Source organism: Hyperolius riggenbachi, chromosome 9, assembly GCF_040937935.1.
Source record: "Hyperolius riggenbachi isolate aHypRig1 chromosome 9, aHypRig1.pri, whole genome shotgun sequence".
NCBI lineage: Eukaryota > Metazoa > Chordata > Amphibia > Anura > Hyperoliidae > Hyperolius > Hyperolius riggenbachi.
In genome coordinates, this window is record NC_090654.1 from 77241675 (window position 1) to 77264813 (window position 23139).

Genomic DNA, 23139 nt, shown 5'->3' on the forward strand with positions numbered 1-23139 from the left:
AAAATGCCTTTTAAGCCGCCAGCAAGCATGAAAATACTCCCAATAATGTTGCCAGTACTTATCTACCTACTGTATTTTTTGGTACTCTTTCAATTGCAGAGTGTTGAAAAGTTATTTTAAACAGAAGATGAAAATTATCTCTTAGGAGTAAACTTAGGAGAAAAGGCCAAAGGGATTGGGTGCATTTTCTGCTTCCACAACCAGCCAAAATGTAACCACTTCTCTGCCAGCACAATCATTTGACACATACCCCCTTCTTTGCAGGCAGGATTGTGGAGTCAGAGTCAAAGCGATTTTTGGGTACCTGGAGGCAGAGTCAGGGGTTTCATAAACTGAGTCGTCGGAGTGATTTTTCTCTGGACTCAACAGCCTTGAGCAAAGCCGCAGAATATTTGTCTGCTTACGTAGCCACCCAACCTTTGTCTCCTCCTTTCCCGCAATATCGGAGTACTTAAGCCCTCCTCTGCTCTCATACTTGGAGATTTCACCAATTCCTGTCTGTGGGGACACTTGTCACTTGCAGAAGAGCATTAGGCATTAACAAGCAAAAAAAGTAATAAGGGTCTCCAAATAGGAACACAGCAACAGACTGGAGAGGTTCTGACCTCATCCCACTTCAACCAAAGCTAATGAGTTTTGGCTGGAATTGGCCTTTAAACACGGGCCAATTGCTCATGCTAAGTACCAGTGAACCAGCAGGCTGAATTGTAACCCGACCCCAAAAAAAGTCTTCCAGGTTCAAGTAAGACGTAAAAGAAAGCCTGGCCTTTCGATGTCGAGCAAGAATAAAAGCCCAGAATCCACAACTAGCAGCAGAATCAGCTGTGGCATCCCACAGAGAAGCCACACTGGCCGGGCTCCAGTTGTTCTCCATGTCTCCAGTCAGAAACAGGACAGCTCCCAGTGATTGATTAATGTCCCCAGTAGCTTGAAAAAGTGTGAACTTATATTTGTTTGGGATAGAATGTGAGCATTGTACTAGGCCCAGTTCTCAAGTGTTGGGACTTGGCACTCTGTGATAAGGAGTACCATCCATGTACTGTGGTGGATATTAGACTGGCTAGCCAGTGTTCTCAGCGCTGTGTGACAACCCACCACAGACAGCATCCCTGCAGCTCGCTAAGCTGGAAACCTTCATCCACAGGTTCCCTTTCAGCTTCCTGACACATGCCTGAATTCTGCTGGCTGCTTATACACACCAGCCACACTTACCCTAAGTAGAGGAAGAAGCACGGTACTGTTAAATGTTATGTTTAATGTACTATACTGAATTCCTTGCCCAACAGACCACAATAGTCTCCTGGTAATGTTCAGAAGGAAATAAATATGGCTGCCTCCATATTCTTCTCACTTCAGTTGTCCTTTAAGCCCGATCTACACGATACGATTCTTTATACGTTTCGATTACGATTCTATTTACGATCCGATTAAATCAAACATGTCCGATCGGGATTCGATTCGATTCAATTTGATTTGCCATTGCAAAACAATGGCAAATCGAATTGAATCGAATCCCGATCGGACATGTTGGATTTAATTGGATAAATAGAATTGTAATCGAAACGTATAAAGAATTGTAACGTGTAGATTGGGCTATAAGGGAGTACACCAAAATTAATCTTGAAGGTATCTAAGCTAATGAGTGTAAGATACACAATTAGCTCTAAAGAAAGACAAACCACGCACAGTTTAATATAGTAAATGATGTGTAGCTCTCATCTTGTGGGGGTTTTGGGCTCTTCCTAGCAGTTTTCTATTGAAATCTGATCTAAATGCAGTGTTGCACCATTTGATCAAAAGCAACTCTATGGACCATCAATCGACCTAGATTTTCCGTCTGGACCAGTCGAGTAAATCGATCAAAATCGATTGATCGGCAGATCGATCATGTTTTCTGCTGCATCGATTTCTAGCCGATTTGATTAGAGCGATCAAATTGGCCATATTTTGATGGCAGAAATCGACCAGTGTATGGGCCCCCTTCTAAGTAGTCCTGTACTCCGCTACAGGATTGGATGCTGCACCAATGAGCACACCGTGTCCTCTTTTGGCAAACACCTGGGATGCCCTCATGGGAGGACAGAGACTGGAGGAAGGAGGGGGGATTACGTGCCTCCTTGTGACTATCGAATAACCGATGAGACAGCAAGTATCTCTTCCGTTACAGCCGCGGCAGAAGCTGGCTGACTCCCAGCACAACACACAGCCGCCACTGCACCGCTATCAGGCTGGGAGGAGGGAGGGCACAGACTGAGGCGCTGTCATCTCCTCATCTCTCCACATCCAAAGACTGGGATGAACAACAGCAATGCTGGACTATTGTCTGGTGGCAAAACCTCCCATCAGCACCACACCACTACCTGGGCTAAAGAACACAAATACTCAAATGCCAGCAACAGGGGAGGTGGGGGGACATTTACCAAAACTTAAAGTAGAATTGTAGTGAAAATAATGCAATTAATAAAAATATTTTTTTAGTTTTTTTTTATATTTATAAATTATTTAGTCAGGCTCTGATCTATAATGTATTAAACAGGGCTGTGGAGTCGAGGAGTCGGAGTTGGAGTCGGTGGTTTCATAAACTAAGGAGTCGGATAATTTTTGTACAAAATCCACAGCCCTGGTAAGTATTAGATTAAGGAGTCGGAGTCAAAGCCATTTTGAGTACCTGGAGTCGGAATTGGAGGTTTCATACCGAGGAGTTGGAGTCGGTTGATTTTTCTACTAACTCCACAGTCCTGGTATTAAACCTGTATTACTAGTATATATTCCATTATTTCTACTCCGGGTTCTGCACAGTGCTGATAAAGTCTGCATAAGGACGATAATGAGACTGTTTTACTATTGCATATTTCAGAACAGGGATCAGCACCTACTACTCTTTGGTGGGTATATGCACAGAGCTGTGGTTTATACTACATAAATTTGGGTCGACATAACATCAGTGTATATACGGTAGCTAAACATTTAGGAACCAATCTGATAGCAGTTTTTACATAATGAGCTAGGGAGTGAATGGAGGTTCTGATTGGCTACTTAAAATAATGTCTGCTATTAAGGGGTTAGCCAGCATCAGCCATTACAACTGTTCAGTACCGTGGCTTGGCTGGCGTCCTTTTCTAACTTACCCTACAATCTCTGCGCCTTGTCAAAGCCGCCTCCAATTATCGCCATTACACAATGCACTGGGCAATTTGGGACCAGGCGCCATTGTTGTAGAAATCCCAGGCAGCTGAGGGTTAATTACCGCAGGCCCCATAAAATCCATGGCGGTATGATGAGAACCGACACAATAATAACAGTGTGTTTTCCCGGAGAAAAGACAATGGAAACGCAATCATCAAATTTCTGGGATTCATAATTGAAAGGATCAGTCTCTCCTTGCCATTTAGCATTGATCTCTATTCATCCGCTACCCCCCCCCCCCCCTCCCGAGCAGCTCAAATGCACTAAACACCTATTAAAAAGCTGCTATTTGGAGTTCAATAGCTGAAGAGAAGGAATCGCTGAAATTGGAGAAGGCCTCGCTGCTTGTCACTTTAGATCACATATTGATCCCTGCCGAGTCCCCCTCCTCCTCCCTATCTATACGCACAATGATACCGTACATTATACCCACCGATAATTATATACATATAGATCGCAAATAAACACCCACACAAAGCAAATATGCAAGCAAGTCTCCAGGCTTGCTGCATTATCGCTTTCACAAGGCCTTTTTATTTGCTATAATGCTGCAATCCTTGTAGCTCGTTCCCTCCAAGTTAATGACCAGCGATACAATTAAAAGGCTCAATTATGCGCTATAAAAAAATAATAAAATCCAGGCTGCCTGTACTCTGGGCCCAGGAAATGAAACGCGTGTGAGCGTACAGCTTGATGCAATTTACAGAGGACCCCACGGAAGGGAAAGGGGGGGGGGGGTATAGATCAGCTATGCAATGTGCTGGATGGTTAGTTTATACCTTTATGTTATCTTTTTGCAGAAACTATATAATGAGAGCTGTTCTGTGACAATGCATTGGACAGCCAGTAGTTATGTGGTTGGGTGATTCTGTGATGGCTCATACACACACAATGTGCGTTGCCACTAACGAGCATCGCTCTATTGTTAGGACAGTACTCCTGTGCATTCGTGCTGTGCTATAGCCAGGGCTAGATTTACAATACGTACATACGTTCTGGTGGCCTAAGCCCTCCTCCCCCTAAACACAGGCAACCCCCCCACCCCTCCCCCCAAGCAGAAGTATTTTGAACTTTAATCCCTTCCTTATGTCACCAACTGTCCTTAGTATCTTACACTCTAATCACTTTTTCATATCATCCTTCGTGACATGAGATAAGGATTAGGGTGTAAGGGTCTGAGGTTAGTGATATGAGGCCGGGGTTAGACAGTAAGCTTCTGAGGTCAGTGATCTGAGGAGGGGGCTCCCTCTCCCACATAAGGTGCCTATAGGCACGTGCCTACAGTGCCTTATGGAACATCCAGCCCTGGCTATAGCTGAAAAGTGTGCGTTATTCAGTAGAGAGAGGAAGGGGGACAACAGGGCAGTGCATGAGTGAGCAGCTTCCTGTGGGCGGAGTAACAATGTGTTTGTTCGTTGCTCAATATTCAGTGTTGTGCAGAGTTCCAGTGTGGCAGATCGCTAAACGAGGTTGTGGGACGCCAGTACACCTGCTAGATCCATGGTACGGACCTCAGCCGAGTTTTCTCCAGCATGTCTACAAGCCTAAATGATCGACATGAATATACAACCTTTTGTGAACATAAGCGATATAAACTGACTATATGATACAGTACCCAATCAGATGTTACCTAAAGTAACTGCATGACAAAAAAATGTTTTCCACAGAAACACAGGCAAGTCCCTTATTATGGAACGAGATCAGTTCATTCTTAACCTGGACCTGTCCATAAGTTGAAACACTGTGCCATCTCTGTCCCCTGTACCACCTGTATGCCCCCTTGGGCCTCTAGTGTCCCCTCAGTGTACGGCAGTAAATTACATTTTACCGGTTTCAAAAACACTTTCTCTTATAATTTTTTAAAATTGATTTTCTTAAAAACTAAGAGGTCTTTTTTCCCACAGAATCAAATTTCAGATTTTTTGGGCCATATATTGCGTGTTGGTTAGTCTGGTAATACCTGTATTAAGGATTATACTCCTGAATAAGTAAAAGAAAACCTGCTGTTTGTCTATAGTTTCCATGGGTACTTCCATGTCTAGTTTGGCTTAGATGACACAGAGTTTTGAGTTCAATAACCAGTGGTGCATATACACCATATTGACTCAGCATCTTGGTTGCATCAACCAATCTCCAGAGCCTACATGTATAAGGGTAGTAGCTGTATTTTCAGTAGCACACCATGCAGTTTGTGGTTATGAGGAAGATTAAAGTGCCTTGCTTAGCCACACATTGCTGCTGCACATCCCACTATATACAGTTGTTGAAGTGTTTTGTTTTTTTGCAGAACTTTCAGCTTGAACTTACTGTATATTGAGCATACAATTTAAGATACTTTTAATATGAAGTATAAACATTGAACTGTATGAAAATGTATTTAAATATGTACTCAGTTCTGTGTTAGCACACAGGCAATCCCTTGGCAAACTGGGTGCTTCTCTTTAGTATTTGGCTGCCACCAACTATACAATGCAAAATGGTCGGAACAGGAGCGTCAATAAGATAATCATGTTTAATTCATCCACCAATAATAGATCTGACAATTATTTCACCACCCTGCAGGATATCCCTTTATAAAGACATAATTACAGTGTAGTTGTACGCTGTAATTGTCTGCCTTGCAAAGGGGTACCCTGCAGGCCCCAGAACAATTGTCAGAGCCATTATTGGTGTATGAATTACACGTGATTATCTTATCGACAGTGGTGTGGTGACTACTATTAAAAAATAAGGACATGACGATCGATGTTCGTCTGTTTTACTGATCCGACATGTCCATTCCTTATTGTGTCACAAGTGGTACGAGGGGGGGGGGGGGCTTATCTGAATATACAACAGGAAAACAATGGTACTAGTAACGACACAATCACTATCAAGTCAGTCCACCATGTGTGTAACTACAGGGGAGCAGCTCCTGAGTAGTGTTGGGCGAACATCTAGATGTTCGGGTTCGGGCCGAACAGGCCGAACATGGCCGCGATGTTCGGGTGTTCGACCCGAACTCCGAACATAATGGAAGTCAATGGGGACCCGAACTTTTGTGCTTTGTAAAGCCTCCTTATATGCTACATACCCCAAATTTACAGGGTATGTGCACCTTGGGAGTGGGTACAAGAGGAAAAAAAAATTTAGCAAAAAGAGCTTATAGTTTTTGAGAAAATCGATTTTAAAGTTTCAAAGGGAAAACTGTCTTTTAAATGCGGGAAATGTCTGTTTTCTTTGCACAGGTAACATGCTTTTTGTCGGCATGCAGTCATAAATGTAATACATATAAGAGGTTCCAGGAAAAGGGACCGGTAATGCTAACCCAGCAGCAGCACACGTGATGGAACAGGAGGAGGGTGGCGCAGGAGGAGAAGGCCACGCTTTGAGACACAACAACCCAGGCCTTGCATGAGGACAAGAAGCGTGCGGATAGCATGCTTTGTACCACCATGCAGTCATAAATGTAATAAAGATAAGTGGTTCAATAAACAGGGACCACGCGGCAACGCTAACCCAGCAGCAGCACACGTGATGGAACAGGAGGAGGCGCAGGAGGAGAAGGCCACGCTTTGTGAGACACAACAACCCAGGCCTTGCATGAGGACAAAAAGCGTGCGGATAGCATGCTTTGTACCGCCATGTAGTCATAAATGTAATAAAGATAAGAGGTTCAATAAACAGTGACCACGCGGCAACGCTAACCCAGCAGCAGCAGCAGCAGCAGCACACGTGATGGAACAGGAGGAGGCGCAGGAGGAGAAGGCCACGCTTTGTGAGACACAACAACCCAGGCCTTGCATGAGGACAAAAAGCGTGCGGATAGCATGCTTTGTACCGCCATGTAGTCATAAATGTAATAAAGATAAGAGGTTCAATAAACAGTGACCACGCGGCAACGGTAACCCAGCAGCAGCAGCAGCACACGTGATGGAACAGGAGGAGGCGCAGGAGGAGAAGGCCACGCTTTGTGAGACACAACAACCCAGGCCTTGCATGAGGACAAAAAGCGTGCGGATAGCATGCTTTGTACCGCCATGTAGTCATAAATGTAATAAAGATAAGAGGTTCAATAAACAGGGACCACGCGGCAACGGTAACCCAGCAGCAGCAGCAGCAGCAGCAGCACACGTGATGGAACAGGAGGAGGCGCAGGAGGAGAAGGCCACGCTTTGTGAGACACAACAACCCAGGCCTTGCATGAGGACAAAAAGCGTGCGGATAGCATGCTTTGTACCGCCATGTAGTCATAAATGTAATAAAGATAAGAGGTTCAATAAACAGGGACCACGCGGCAACGCTAACCCAGCAGCAGCAGCAGCAGCAGCACACGTGATGGAACAGGAGGAGGCGCAGGAGGAGAAGGCCACGCTTTGTGAGACACAACAACCCAGGCCTTGCATGAGGACAAAAAGCGTGCGGATAGCATGCTTTGTACCGCCATGTAGTCATAAATGTAATAAAGATAAGAGGTTCAATAAACAGGGACCACGCGGCAACGGTAACCCAGCAGCAGCAGCAGCACACGTGATGGAACAGGAGGAGGCGCAGGAGGAGAAGGCCACGCTTTGTGAGACACAACAACCCAGGCCTTGCATGAGGACAAAAAGCGTGCGGATATAGCAGCAATGCTTTTTGCCGCCATGCAGTCATAAATGTAATACAGATGAGAGGTTCAATAAACAGGGACCGGAAACGCTAAACCATCCCAGATGTTCATCGGTCATGTTACTTGGTTGGGGTCCAGGAGTGTTGCGTAGTCGTTTCCAATCCAGGATTGATTCATTTTAATTTGAGTCAGACGGTCTGCATTTTCTGTGGAGAGGCGGATACGCCGATCTGTGATGATGCCTCCGGCAGCACTGAAACAGCGTTCCGACATAACGCTGGCTGCCGGGCAAGCCAGCACCTCTATTGCGTACATTGCCAGTTCGTGCCAGGTGTCTAGCTTCATGCCCGGTTTCAGGTCCAGCGGTGCCAGCCACAAATCCGTCTGTTCCTTTATTCCCCTCCAAATTTCCTCCCCTGTGTGCTGCTTATCCCCAAGGCAGATCAGCTTCAGCAACGCTTGCTGACGCATGCCAACAGCTGTGCTGCACTGCTTCCACGATCCTACTGCTGCTGGTGCTGGGTTAGCATTTCCGGATGAGGTACAGCTTTGAGATGCGTTGGAGGAGAAGGAGTCAGAGAGGTAGGTGCTGCTGTTGTTATCCAGCTGTTTGCGGCGTGGGCAACACCCGCGCCGTAGCAGGTGAGGAATCGCTGCCAGGCTCCACAAGGTTCACCCAGTGCGCGGTAAGGGAGATGTATCGACCCTGGCCGAACGCACTCGTCCAGGTGTCAGTGGTGAGGTGAACCTTGCAGGCAACGGCATTCTTCAAGCTTCGGGTTATTTAGCTGACCACGTGCTCATGCAACTCAGGCACTGCAGAGCGCGCAAAGTGGTAGCGGCTGGGAACCACGTAACGTGGGATGGCCACTGACATCATGCCCTTGAAGCTGTTTGTCTCCACCACTCGATATGGCAGCATTTCGCAGGCCAGAAGCTTGGCTATGCTGGCTGGCTGTTACTGCCACGGCCCGGGGGTCATTTGCTGGCAATTTCCTCTTGTGCTCAAACATCTCAGAAACAGACAACTCAACCGTAGCGCTGCACACCGAAGGGCTGTTGGTTGTTGTGTTTGATGAACACTGGGAGACCTCAAGAGCACTAGTCCGGAAAGTGACAGTGTCAGCATCGTCTGATGTTTGTGAATGTTGTGAACCACGCAATGGCTGGGCTACTGCTGCTGCTGAGGCGGGTCTGGTGGTGAGTCTGGTGAACCCAAGGGAGGCAGTGTTGCTGGTGGTACCCTGTCCTGCCGCGTTTGCCCACAGAGTGGGATGTTTGGATAGAATGTGGCGGCTCATGCTGGTGGTGGAGAGGTTGTTAATACTTTTCCCCCTGCTCAGGCGGGTCTTGCACACCTTGCAAATCGCCATGGTAACATCCTCAGTGCAGTCTTCAAAGAAAGCCCAGACTTTAACTGGCTGAGGACTCGGACCTCGTGCGTGATGTGCTGGTGCTGCTTAACCCACTGCTGGACGCTTGAGAGGTCATCCAAGTAATTATCTGGTCCTGTTCTTTTGGATCTGTGAGGGTTGTTGTCCTGGACAACATGGGCAGTATTGAGTGGGTTTTCTTGGGTGCTCCCCTGTGGCCTGTACGTGAACCGTCAGGGGAAACACCTCTTCCCTTGCCCCTCCCTCTTTCACCGGATTTCTTCCTCATTTCACTTATCCTTAAAGTACACGCTGACTGGCAGCAGTACAGTGGCAGTACAGAAATGCTATACAGTGGTGGGTGAGCGGTGTACCACTATTGTCAGCAGTGACACAGAGCACAATGCTATACAGTGGCGGGTGAGCGGTGTACTACTGTTCCCAGCAGACACAGAGTGGAAGTAAACACAATGCTATATAGTGTGGCTGAGCCGTGTACACAGAGTGGCATTAAACACAATGCTATATAGTCTGCTATATAGTCACCCCGAACAGGGTGATGTTCTGCAGAACCCGAACAGTGGCAAACACTGTTCGCCCAACACTACTGGGAGGGAACGCAGATTTTAGTACCTAAACACACGATACAACATGTTTTCCGGGGTCGGACTCTGAGGCACATACAGATGGTCCCGATCATCATCCTCATCATACAACTCTTCTCCTGAGTCTGACCCACCCACCACCTCTGCCACCCCAACATCCCCAGACACAGACCCCTCATCGTCCTCAACATTAACTTGGGATGCTGGCCTGAGCCAGACCTCCTCCTCCACATCAGGCCCCATCATCTCCTCAATGGCAGCCCTCATTAATCGCTCTGGCGACGGACTGATGGACACAACGTTCTCCTCCGGGGAGGGCTGCTGCTGACCACTGGCTGCTGGGGTGGATGTTATAGCTTGCGTGGGGCGTTGGCTGTTGCTGTTGTTGGGAGTGCTGCTCACAGCGGAGGTCTCTGGGGAACTCATGTTGAGCTCATATAGTGGTTGACGGTGAGTGGAGTATTACTGATCCCAGCAATATACACACTGACTGGCAGAGTACGCAATGCTATATAGTGTGGCTGAGCGGTGTACACAGAGTGGCAGTAAACACAATGCTATATAGTCTGGCTGAGCGAGCGGTGTACTACTGTTCCCAGCAGAATCAGAGTGGCAGTAAACAATGGTATATAGTCTGGCTGAGCGGTGTACATAGAGTGTCAGTAAACAATGGTATATAGTCTGGCTGAGCGAGCGGTGTACTACTGTTCCCAGCAGAATCAGAGTGGCAGTAAACAATGGTATATAGTCTGGCTGAGCGGTGTACATAGAGTGTCAGTAAACAATGGTATATAGTCTGGCTGAGCGAGCGGTGTACTACTGTTCCCAGCAGAATCAGAGTGGCAGTAAACAATGGTATATAGTCTGGCTGAGCGGTGTACACAGAGTGTCAGTAAACAATGGTATATAGTCTGGCTGAGCGGTGTACACACAATGCTATATAGTCTGCTATATAGTGTCAGTAAACAATGGTATATAGTCTGGCTGAGCGGTGTACACAGAGTGTCAGTAAACAATGGTATATAGTCTGGCTGAGCGAGCGGTGTACTACTGTTCCCAGCAGAATCAGAGTGGCAGTAAACAATGGTATATAGTCTGGCTGAGCGGTGTACACAGAGTGTCAGTAAACAATGGTATATAGTCTGGCTGAGCGGTGTACACACAATGCTATATAGTCTGCTATATAGTGTCAGTAAACAATGGTATATAGTCTGGCTGAGCGAGCGGTGTACTACTGTTCCCAGCAGAATCAGAGTGGCAGTAAACAATGGTATATAGTCTGGCTGAGCGGTGTACACAGAGTGTCAGTAAACAATGGTATATAGTGTGGCTGAGTGGTGTACACAGAGTGTCAGTAAACAATGGTATATAGTCTGGCTGAGCGGTGTACACAGAGTGTCAGTAAACAATGGTATATAGTCTGGCTGAGCGAGCGGTGTACTACTGTTCCCAGCAGAATCAGAGTGGCAGTAAACAATGGTATATAGTCTGGCTGAGCGGTGTACACAGAGTGTCAGTAAACAATGGTATATAGTGTGGCTGAGTGGTGTACACAGAGTGTCAGTAAACAATGGTATATAGTCTGGCTGAGCGGTGTACACAGAGTGGCAGTAAACACAATGCTATATACTCTGGCTGAGCGAGCGGTGTACTACTGTTCCCAGCAGACACAGAACAGTAAACAGAATGCTATATAGTGTGGCTGAGCGAGCGGTGTACCACTATTCCCAGCAGACACAGAACAGTGAACAGAATGCTATATAGTGTGGCTGAGCGAGCGGTGTACCACTATTCCCAGCAGACACAGAACAGTAAACAGAATGCTATATAGTGTGGCTGAGCGAGCGGTGTACCACTATTCCAAGCAGACACAGAACAGTGAACAGAATGCTATATAGTGTGGCTGAGCGAGCGGTGTACCACTATTCCCAGCAGACACAGAGTGGCAGTAAACAGAATGCTATATAGTGTGGCTGAGCGAGGTACACAGAGTGGCAGTAAACAGAATGCTATATAGTGTGGCTGAGCGAGCGGTGTACCACTATTCCCAGCAGACACAGAACAGTGAACAGAATGCTATATAGTGTGGCTGAGCGAGCGGTGTACCACTATTCCCAGCAGACACAGAACAGTGAACAGAATGCTATATAGTGTGGATGAGCGAGCGGTGTACCACTATTCCCAGCAGACACAGAACAGTAAACAGAATGCTATATAGTGTGGCTGAGCGAGCGGTGTACCACTATTCCCAGCAGACACAGAACAGTGAACAGAATGCTATATAGTGTGGCTGAGCGAGCGGTGTACCACTATTCCCAGCAGACACAGAACAGTGAACAGAATGCTATATAGTGTGGCTGAGCGAGCGGTGTACTACTGTTCCCAGCAGACACAGAACAGTACACAGAATGCTATATAGTGTGGCTGAACGAGCGGTGTACTACTGTTCCCAGCAGACACAGAACAGTACACAGAATGCTATATAGTGTGGCTGAACGAGCGGTGTACCACTATTCCAAGCAGACACAGAACAGTGAACAGAATGCTATATAGTGTGGCTGAGCGAGCGGTGTACCACTATTCCCAGCAGACACAGAGTGGCAGTAAACAGAATGCTATATAGTGTGGCTGAGCGAGGTACACAGAGTGGCAGTAAACAGAATGCTATATAGTGTGGCTGTGCAAGCGGTGTACTACTATTCCCAGCAGACACAGAGTGGCAGTAAACAGAATGCTATATAGTGTGGCTGAGCGAGGTACACAGAGTGGCAGTAAACAGAATGCTGAGCGAGCGGTGTACTACTATTCCCAGCAGCGACACACAATGACTGGGGGGGACCCTGGCTAGCGTGGCTGGAGCGCGAACTACCCTGCCTGCCTACCCAAAGCTAAACCCACAGACAAATGGCGGAGATATGACGTGGTTCGGGTATTTATTTACCCGAACCACGTGACAGTTCGGCCAATCAGAGCGCGTTCGGGTCCGAACCACGTGACCCGTTCGGCCAATCACAGCGCTAGCCGAACGTTCGGGGAACGTTCGGCCATGCGCTCTTAGTTCGGCCATATGGCCGAACGGTTTGGCCGAGCACCGTCAGGTGTTCGGCCGAACTCGAACATCACCCGAACAGGGTGATGTTCTGCAGAACCCGAACAGTGGCGAACACTGTTCGCCCAACACTACTCCTGAGACCGCAGGGGGGCCCAGAGCAGTAAGGGGGCCCCAACTACTACTCACACCGATAAAAGTATGTGTCCGTCCTTTACAACAAGTTTGTTTTGTTTTTGTGGCTACACTTGTTATGGATGCTAATAGTTAATATTAAAATGTCCACACTTGTTTTATTTTATTTATTTTTATGTGTTATGACCCTTGCAGGATGGGCTCTCAGGCTGTGAGGGTCACCAGAGGTAGAGGAGGGAATTGGTCTGCACACTGGGGGATGCCATCAAAGTTTTGCTTGGGAGGGGGGCATGGTTTGTAGCTACGCCACTGCAGTCCACTTCTAGTGACATCACCATAAGGGCCCATTCACACTAGATCGTTTTGCCTGTGATTTCGGCAAAACGCTCAAGCGCTAGTGCAATAATACCCTATGGGACCGTTCTCACTTGGGCGATTTGCGATAATCGCCGGCGATTAACGCAAATAGTCAAACGCAAGCGTGTAGCCTGTACCATTTTCAGGCGATTTCCCGGCGATCGCGTTTCAGTGCTATATAAGCGCTGAACGTGCTCGCTAAAAAAAAAAAAAAAAAATAAAAAAATAAAAATCGCCATGTGTGAATGCCGATTTTTTCACGTTCAACGCAAAAAATCGCCTAAGCAAACCGCTAGCAAAACCGCTAGCGTTTTGCGTTTAGCAAGAGTGAATGGGGCCTAATGGGACTGGAAACAGCTGACGCTTGGTAAAGCCAGCGGCAAACTGTCTGATGCACAGGGGTTGTTCTACCCTTCTCCTAGACCAGAGTAACACAGAGAGGGAGGAGAGACTATGCCAACATAGCAGTAGACCCTCGAGGATGAAAACCACTTCATGCTGCACTGCCCCAAATACACTGCAACCAGGGACACTTACCGTACTTTAAGAAATTGATGGTCTTAACCTTTTCACCCTGGAGGAACCTTTCAAATAATTTTGGGATCTCAGGGAACCCCTGTATTAGCAGAGGTAAGGGAATTTGTTTTACAGTTAGTACAATCTTTAAAAGAAGGTGTGCCTTAAAGTGAACCTTAAAGAGAACCCGAGGTGTGTTTAAAGAATGTTATCTGCATACAGAGGCTGGATCTGCCTATACAGCCCAGCCTCTGTTGCTATCCCAAACCCCACTAAGGTCCCCCTGCACTCTGCAATCCCTCATAAATCACAGCCATGCTGTGAGGCTGTGTTTACATCTGTAGTGTCAGTCTCAGCTGCTCCCCCGCCTCCTGCATAGCTCCGGTCCCTGCCCCTGTCCCTTCCCTCCAATCAGCAGGGAGGGAAAAGATGCAGGCGGGGACTAGAGTTCTGCAGGAGGCGGGGAGAGCAGCAGACTGACACTATAGAGATAAACAGAGCCAGCTCTGACAAGCTGTTTGTCAACAGCATGGCTGTGATTTATGAGGGATTGCAGAGTGCAGGGGGACCTTAGGGGGTTTGGGATAGCAACAGAGGCTGGGTTGTATAGGCAGATCCAGCCTCTGTATGCAGATAATATTCTTCAAACCCACCTGGGTTCTCTTTAAGTCAGAAAAAAAAGTTTTACTCACCTGGGGCTTCTACCAGCCCCCTGCAGCAGTCCTGAGCCCTCGCAGCCACTCACTAATCCTCTGGTCCCCCGCTGCCAGCTAGTTTCGTTTTTGCCGACACGCCCGTCAGGACTGGCCACGCGTAGCTTGTTCCGCATTCCCAACTGTAATGTTGCTCACAAAAATACGCGTTGCCACATTACGAATGCATAGATATGCGGCAACGCGTATTTTTGTGAGCGCTGCGGCCCGCAATAGCGCTAATTACAGTCAGTAATGCGGAAAAAGCTACGCGTTGCCAGTCCTGACGAGCCTGTCGGCAAAAACGAAACTAGCTGGCAGTGGAGGACCAGAGGATTAGTGAGTGGCTGCGAGGGCTCAGGACTGCTGCAGGGGGCTGGTAGAAGCCCCAGGTGAGTAAAACTTTTTTTTTTTCTGACTTAAGTGTCCCTTTAAAACCTTATAAACAGCCTCTTTAAGCCCCCATTCCATGTTCCTCCTCAATAGTGTTCCCTATTATACAGTAGTAGCCTGTGTTAATGTTCATTATTAAACTAGCATATTTTTTTTGTATTACTGTGGTAATTTATACGGACTTCTAATTTAGTCCTTATTTTTTATAGAGGTGCCAAGGAGGTACTTTTTCACCCCACAAGTCTCACCAGAGGGAGAAATGCCAGGGAACCCCTACAATGTCCTCAAGGAACCCTGGGGTTCCAGGGAGCCCTGTTTGAGAAAGCCTGCATTAGAGGATGAGAGAAAACTCTACATTCTACTAGGTGAAGAGGAATCAACAGTGGAAATCATTGCGCACTATGTCACAGCATGCCACAGACTGAGAGGAGGAATCCACAGGGACAGCTGCTGCATACTATGTCACAGCATGCCACAGTGAACTGTATGAACTAAAATGAACTGTAAACCTAAAAATGTCCACAAACTGCTAACTAACTGTACCCCACCCCCCGTCCATGTCCACCTTTTCCTCTTGCTTTGGCAATGTCTGTATGAATCTTGATCATGCCAATAAAGAAATCTTTGATTTGATGCATCATCGTGCACCTGGGTGCAATACATACAATGCACACAGTTTACACTGGAAGTCACGGCTTCGCTTCAGTCTCTGGTAAAGATCTCTGAAGGCTGCCGTGGAAAAAGAAATAATGAAGCCTGGACTCTCTCTGCTATTTTCTATGAGTTTACCAGAGCCTCCTGCTGTAGCTCTATAGCTTCTACATGACAAAGTAGCATAACAGGCCTGGCTGGCAGCAGCACTGAGCATCCACCCATCAGCGCACAGAGAATAACAATTATTAGCAGCGATTGGTGGCGCAGCACAGGCCAGGACAATTTCCATGTGCAGCTTACATTCCTGGAGCTTCTCTCAGCTCAGTTAAATGCCAGATCTATATTGAGATTCCGCTTTCCTGCTATGCAAAGGCTTCCTGGCGATAAGGACAACACATGTGCTGTGGACGCCACATCCCACTCCCAGCCCACTGCAGGACGCCTTAACACGTTCTGAACGCTGAGGAAGCGAAACGCGACAGCTTTCTCCCAACAATGAGAACGCTTAACACAAGTCAGAGAGCAGAACAATGTGTCCAAGAAATGCATTGCGGGACTATTTATAGTCCATGACGGTACAATTAATTTTGTGTAATCAAATTGCCAAAAAGAAACAATGCAATACAGCCAAACATACTTGGAGGACCAAATGTGGGCGTGCCGACACTACAAACTGGGCATATGTTTTCCGTGTCCCCCCACACACTGCCACCCATATACTTTATCATATGGGTGGCACGGTGGCATAGTGAATAGTACTCTCCCCTTGCAGTACTGAGTCCCCAGCTCGGTTCTGGGCCAGACGCTGTCTGCATGGGGTTTGTATGTTTGTGTGGGTTTTCTCTGGGCACTCTGGCTTCCTCCCACATCCCAGAAGCATACAGATAAGTTAACTGGCTTTCTGGGAATACAATCAAAATCAATTATTTATTTGTATCTGGTAAACAAGTAAATGCTATCCAGGAAATCCAAAAGTTAAAATCACTTACTTTCTTGTTGATAAATTATTACCCAGTGTACCTGACATTTATTTGGTACACACAAAATTTTGTACACACAAAGGAAGTTTCAGGGCATGCTGGGTTGTCCTTTTTTGCTCCTCACACTTAACTAATGCAGCCTGATTGGCTGAAGCCTCTTTCCCTCCCGTTTTCCCATCCCACACCTCTGTTCGTCTCTGATTGGCCCATATTCAATGCACTTTCTATAGTATAGTGAACAGCAGGCAAATCAGGCAGAGGAAAGTAAGGGAGGAAATTACATCAGGATTGACTTCAAGATAGCCACACTTAAAATGGGAAATGCGAAGAAGGATTTTCTCTTTTTTTACTGTAGAAAAATCACTCAAATCAAACCGTGAACAGTGCAATACATACGTTATGTAAGTAGAGCAAGTATTTACCTTATGATATATGCGGGGGTTTTTTTCTGATATAGTATGGTTGACAGCTCCTCTTTAAAACAAGCCTCACACTATTGTGATATGCGACTATCATAGGGATTAGAACCAGGGCTGTGAAGTCGGAGTCAGAACAATTTTTTGATACCTGAAGTCGGAGTCGGTGGATTCATAAATTGAGTCGGAGATGGTGTCAGATGAGTGTACCGAATCCACAGCCCTAATTAGAATGCAATTAGATTGAAAGCTAGTGATGAAACTATAAACTCTATATAAAGCAGGGCTGTGGAGAGTCGGAGGTTTCATAGACAGAGGAGTGGGAGTCGGATGATTTCTGCACAGACTCCACAGCCCTGCTATAAAGTGCTGTGGAAGATGCTGTAATGCCCAACCATGTACAGCCTTGTCACAATCACACAGAGTTTAGCAGAGTTGAGTGCACCTCTGCAGTTTAACAAGCACTGTACCAAGACTTCTGGCCTCAGGTATTCTCTGGATGTGACATCACAGTCACATGGCAAACACATATTATACTAGGTCCTAGGAGAAGGGTCCAGCAATCAGCAGAAGGTGGAATAGGTCATTCTAGTGCACTTCCTTGCCAACCTCTGCAGTACACAGGAATGAACTTTGACAGTGATGGAACCAGACAGCTTGAAGAGGGAGCTCAAATCTATCAACACTCACCAGAAGCAGGTCTTCCAGTTCTTTCAGGTTTCACTAAAGTTCATTAGTAAAGTCATTGGCAAGACAAATTGGCATTTGTTAGCAGGAGGCAAACCAAGGCATGTATGAAATACCTGACTGTAGAACATTCACAATTCCTCTCCTAGCAACCAGTGCGCCCCTAACGCTTCCTGACCAGCCCTGGTAACATGAAATAGAGATGATAAATGATTGTTGGGAAATGGATGGAAAATGTTCTGCACTGAGACACTCCATACATGTGGCGAAAGATAGCTGTCCTAATCCAGCCCCACACTCATTTCTCAAGCTTCACCCCAATGGATGAGGTGAAATGTATACCAAGAGCACATAGCAACTAACTTACAGAAGGATTCCAAAACGTGTTAAGTAACAGTATCTCCCAAGACTTATAGCTTAATGCAATTCATTTTCAAACATCAGGGGTTTTTTTCCCGCCTATAACCCGCTAAAAAAAAATAGCACTTAAAGGAACCCTGAAGAAATATGGATATGGAGGCTTTCATATTTATTTCCTTTTAAACAATTAAAATTGCCTGGTTGTCCTGCTGATCCTCTGCCTCTAATAATTTTGAGAATATGAACATATATATGCCAACTTGAACAGTAATACTGAGAAGTGTAGTGAAAGGTGGAACCTTTGGATTTTAAGTCAGAATTATCTTGCTGGATGAGGAACATATCTTAAAGTAGGGTGTATCTTTAATAGGAAAAATCATTTATAGACACAATCAACAGGTACCCTGAATGACTTAAAGAGAGACCCTAACCAAGAATTGAACTTCATCCCAATCAGTAGCTGATTCCCCTTTCCCATGAGAAATCTTTTCCGTTTCTCAAACGGATCATCAAGAGGGGGTCTGTATGGATAATATTGTGGTGAAACCCCCTCCCCACACTGTGATGTCAGAACCATGGTCCTGACAGTTTCCGGTCTGTGAACCTCACTGCATTGTGGGAAATAGCTGTTTACAGCTGTTTCCAACAGCCAGAAAAGCAAGCAGCATCTCCGTCCACTGACATCACCTGCCAGCAGTAAAAATGTCACCATGTGATAAATGTCAGAATGTAAATCAGGGAGAGGAAATATTTTACAATGGGCAAACACTAACTAAATCATTTATACATAATTACTGTAAAAATGAGGCACTTTTTTTATTACATTATTTTCAAAGGGGCACTAAAGCGAAAAACTGTAAAATTTAAATTATGTGCAAACATATACCAATAAGAAGTACATTTTTCCTGAGTAAAATGAGCCATAAATTACTTTTCTCCTATGTTGCTGTCACAGTAGGTAGTTGAAATCTGACAGAAGTGACAGGTTATGTACTAGTTCATCCCTTTATAGGGGATTCTCAGGGATATATTTATTTTCAAAAGCACTTAGTGAATGGCAGTTGTCCAACTGCCAAAAAACTGTGTAGGAAGCAGGGAAGCTGGCCAGCATCATTGTTTAAATCCTTTTTAGGGAATATCTTTATAAAGAATAAAACCCTTGCTGAGAATCCCCTATGAAGAGATGGACTAGTCCAAAACCTGTCACTTCTGTCAGATTTCTACTGCCTACTGTAAGTGACAGCACCATAGGAGAAAAGTAATTTATGGCTCATTTTACTCTGAAATAAACGCACTTATCTTTATATGCTTGCACATATTTTAAATTTTTTCGCCATAGCGCCCCTTTAAATGACGGGAACTGCTAACCCACTAGAAGTTAATCTAAAATTGGCATATCTGATAAGAATTCTTTTCTATGTATTTTTTCTTGGCCTAATGTATGTTCACGAATCAAGTTCACCTCTTGGTATGTCAACTTGATATCAATATCTATGCCATAAGATGATAAACTACTATGCCATGTGGAAAACATAGTGCTAAGAGTTATATAGTTGAAAATAATCTGGTTTTGAAAAATATAACAGAATGAGACAATGGTGATTACGGTAAGTTTACATTTATCTATATTCACAATAAAATGTTTTGAAAACTAATACTTTTAGCCATAGCCCCTGAACAAGATGTTTGACTGGATTATATGCATGCTTGTTTCAGGTGTGAATCAGGCACTATTGGGGCCTAAAAGATCTGCAGGATGCCAGGCAACTAGTATTTTTTAAGAGGAAACTAATATGGCAGCCTCCATATTCTTCCACTTCAGGTGTCCTTTAGCTCCAAAACTGTGGAAATAAAAGTGTCGTTTTTCGATAACTTCCCATTTGAAATTAGATTTGTGCCTGTATTGTAGGATTTGTCTAGTTAAGTGTGCTTCAAACTACGGCTGTGGAGTCGATACAAAAATCATCCGACCCCAACTCTGACTCCTCAGTTTATGAAACCACTGACTTCAAATACCCAAAATGGCTCAGACTCCAACTCCTTGGTCTAATACTTACCAGGGCTGTCGATTTGGTACAAAAATCATACGACTCCTCAGATTATGAAACCACCGATTCCAACTTCAGGTACCCAAAAATGCTCCGACTCCAACTCCTTGACTCCAACTCCGACACCACAGCCCTGCTTCAAACAACTTAAAATGAGGCTTTGATAAGTAATGCAAGGCACTTGCACAACGGATTTAAATGTTTTTCCTAAAATACAAATATAACTTTCGTTAACAGCCAGGGATTTTTGTATCTAAAAGTTATAGCACTCAATTCACTATTTATGAAAATAACACTACAGGGGTACTAATGAGCTTTAAACAACGGTGTGTATTAAATAATGCAATTACATAGTATTACTGATCAGGGACTCGTTTTTAGTTATTTTAAGCCTAAGCATGCTAGCTGTATCTAATAAAGCAGAGAATGCCCTGAAAACATGAAGGTAGACGCTGGGATCTCAGCCTCCGGCGGGCACGCCGCCCGGTCAGCTTCCTGCGCCACGTCCAACAGGTAGACATAAACCGTCCTAAATTATTGCCGCTCGGCTACGTCCTGCCAGGTTCCACACAAAGAGCACAGCGGGGGGTGGGCTAACCAAAGCCGAGACGTGACAAAATTTGGGCGATGAGAACAAAGGAGGAAAATAAAAGGCAGGATTTTACCAATTTTTTTTCTTCTTTCCCCCCATTTATCAGTAAGAGTGATAAACGCATTGTTCTCGGGAGCCTACACCTGTCATGGGAAGAATGAAAACTGACAGGCTCTGGAACGTTCCGCATTCTCCCTCATTACATCCCAGATCTGATTAGTGAAAGTGCTGCCTGCCAGTCACCTCACAGAAAAAAAAATTCAACGTCTCTCTTCTTTTTTATAAGTGAATACTAAAAATTCAGATGATTATTATTTTATTTCTGTACAGATCTGAAGGCCTGACTGTTTGATGGTTAAGTGGAACTTTTAGCAGTCAAATTTAACAGCTTAAATGGGAAAAAACGATTGTTTAAAACGATAAAAAAAAAGTATCTAAATTCAAGTACTTAGATTATTGAGGGAAAAAAAAATCTTCTAAAATGTAGATGTTGAGTGTATTATAACAAATTATCTTATTGCCAGGATTGCTGCAGTTTTGCCAATAAAGTATAGAGCTAAAATGACGCAGAAGTGTTTGTGTCAACTTGGGAAGTGCTGGTTCCAGCTGTTGTGTGCCTCAAGGCAAGTCTCGGACACTCCCCTTCTGCAGCTGCAAAGTGATGACATCATATCACTCCTCCCCTAGAGTACTCATCCGTAAGCACTGCAAAAAATTCACTTTTACATATTTTTTTTAATTCATAAGGCAAGTATTGTTTTCTACCCATTGTAAATGTAGATTCTGCCAACAGGGATTCATGTAAAAAGGTGCCCTTATCGATGTTCCCATTTGATTCCCTGCAGATTTAATTAATTGGTTGGAAATCAATCAAAAAATATCAATTGGACAGGATTGATGAAAGTATCAATTGGACTGGAATCAATTCCAACCATACATTGCACATCAGTTTTCAATAGATTCCAGCAGGGAATCTATTGAAAATCGATGGAACTCCAGAGTTGCACTGTTCAAATCTATAGGTCATTGATCTGCCAATCCTCTTTCCCCGCCCCCAATTGTATTACATTTTTAATCCTGTCTGATTGATCCTTTCAATACATTTTTAGTCAAAATTGATAAAAAAATCAATCTGACATTTAGGGCCCGTTTCCACTGTTGCGACGCGATTTCGCCGGCATCCCGACGCTTGTAAAAACGCATGCGGATGCGTTTCCGCATGCGTTTTTACCCGTGATTTGGCGTGTGATTTCGCATGGCAGGGTGCCATGCGAAATTAACCATGACTCTGCCAGGGCAAAATAACATTGAAAAAGGTGCGAAATCGCACGCGAATCGCAGGTAAAAACGCATGTAAAAAACGCATGCGTTTTTCCTATAAAAATACATTAGCGGCGATTCGCATGGATTCCCGACGCAGGCGATTTCTGTGAGTCCCGTCGTGCAGATTTGGCCCGCCGCCAAATCGCTCCTGCACGCCGCACATATGGAAACAGCCCCGGCCACTTCAATGTACCAAGCGAATCCGCATGTCGGCGCCGCATGCGGATTCGCTATGGTGGAAACGAGCCCTTAGGGGGATTGATTTCCAGCAGATGAATTGAAGCTGCAAGGAATCAAATGAGAAAACCAATGAGTGTATGGCCACCTTAAAAGCAAGCACAGCATAAGAACGCAAAGTTCCAGAGATAAAGCTATTTTTGGAGGAACAATGGAACGTTGTGAGGAACACACAAACTTCCTATTAACCGAACTACTGTATTTTCTCCATTTTACATTTTCACATAAAATTCAGAAAGCAGAAATCTTTTTTGCTTGCTCGTTCCACTGATGAGAGGAGAAAAGCACTAATGGGAATGCAGGAAAAAATAAAAGGTTCTCAACCTATCATTCTACTAAAAATCTGTGTCGTGCTAGATTACACATTTAGAAAGTTTTTCTCAACTCCTGGGGCTGGTGACCTCATAGGAAGTGAGAGGGCGATAACCCACAACCAGCAAATACAAACAGATATGCCAATCCTACCTCACGATTCGAAAAAAGTCTTGGGAATGTTGTTAACAGGCAATTGTTACTAGAGCCAAATATTTGAAATTTAAAACACATTTTGGGGTGGATATCAAACTCATGATTACACAGCATTTCCCCAACATCGTGTAATTTATCCATTTGATGAACTCAATTTTTAAGAACTTAAAGGGAACCTGAAGTGACAGGTGTATGGAGGCTGCCATATTTTGTTTCTTTTTAAAACAACGTCAGTTGCCTGGTAGTCCTGCCGATCTTACAGCCTTCACACTCCTGGAACAAGCATGCGGCTAATCTCGGCAGGTTTTTGTCAGAAATATGTGATCTGCATGCTTGTTCAGGGTCTATGGCTTAAAGTATTAGAGACAGAGGATCAGCAAAACTGCCATGTAACTGGAATTGTTTAAAGTGGACCTGAAATCTTGCAGAGGACAAAAGGAAAACAGAGAAATGCACGCTGTGTGAATTTAGAGAGTT

The 23139-nt window shown here is 45.1% G+C and overlaps 1 protein-coding gene across 9 annotated transcripts in view; it reads right to left on the reverse strand.

Annotated features, from left to right (window-relative positions):
• Window positions 1–23139, reverse strand: part of PLXNA1 (plexin A1) — a 508150-nt gene that overhangs the window by 382113 nt on the left and 102898 nt on the right. The window lies entirely within an intron of this gene.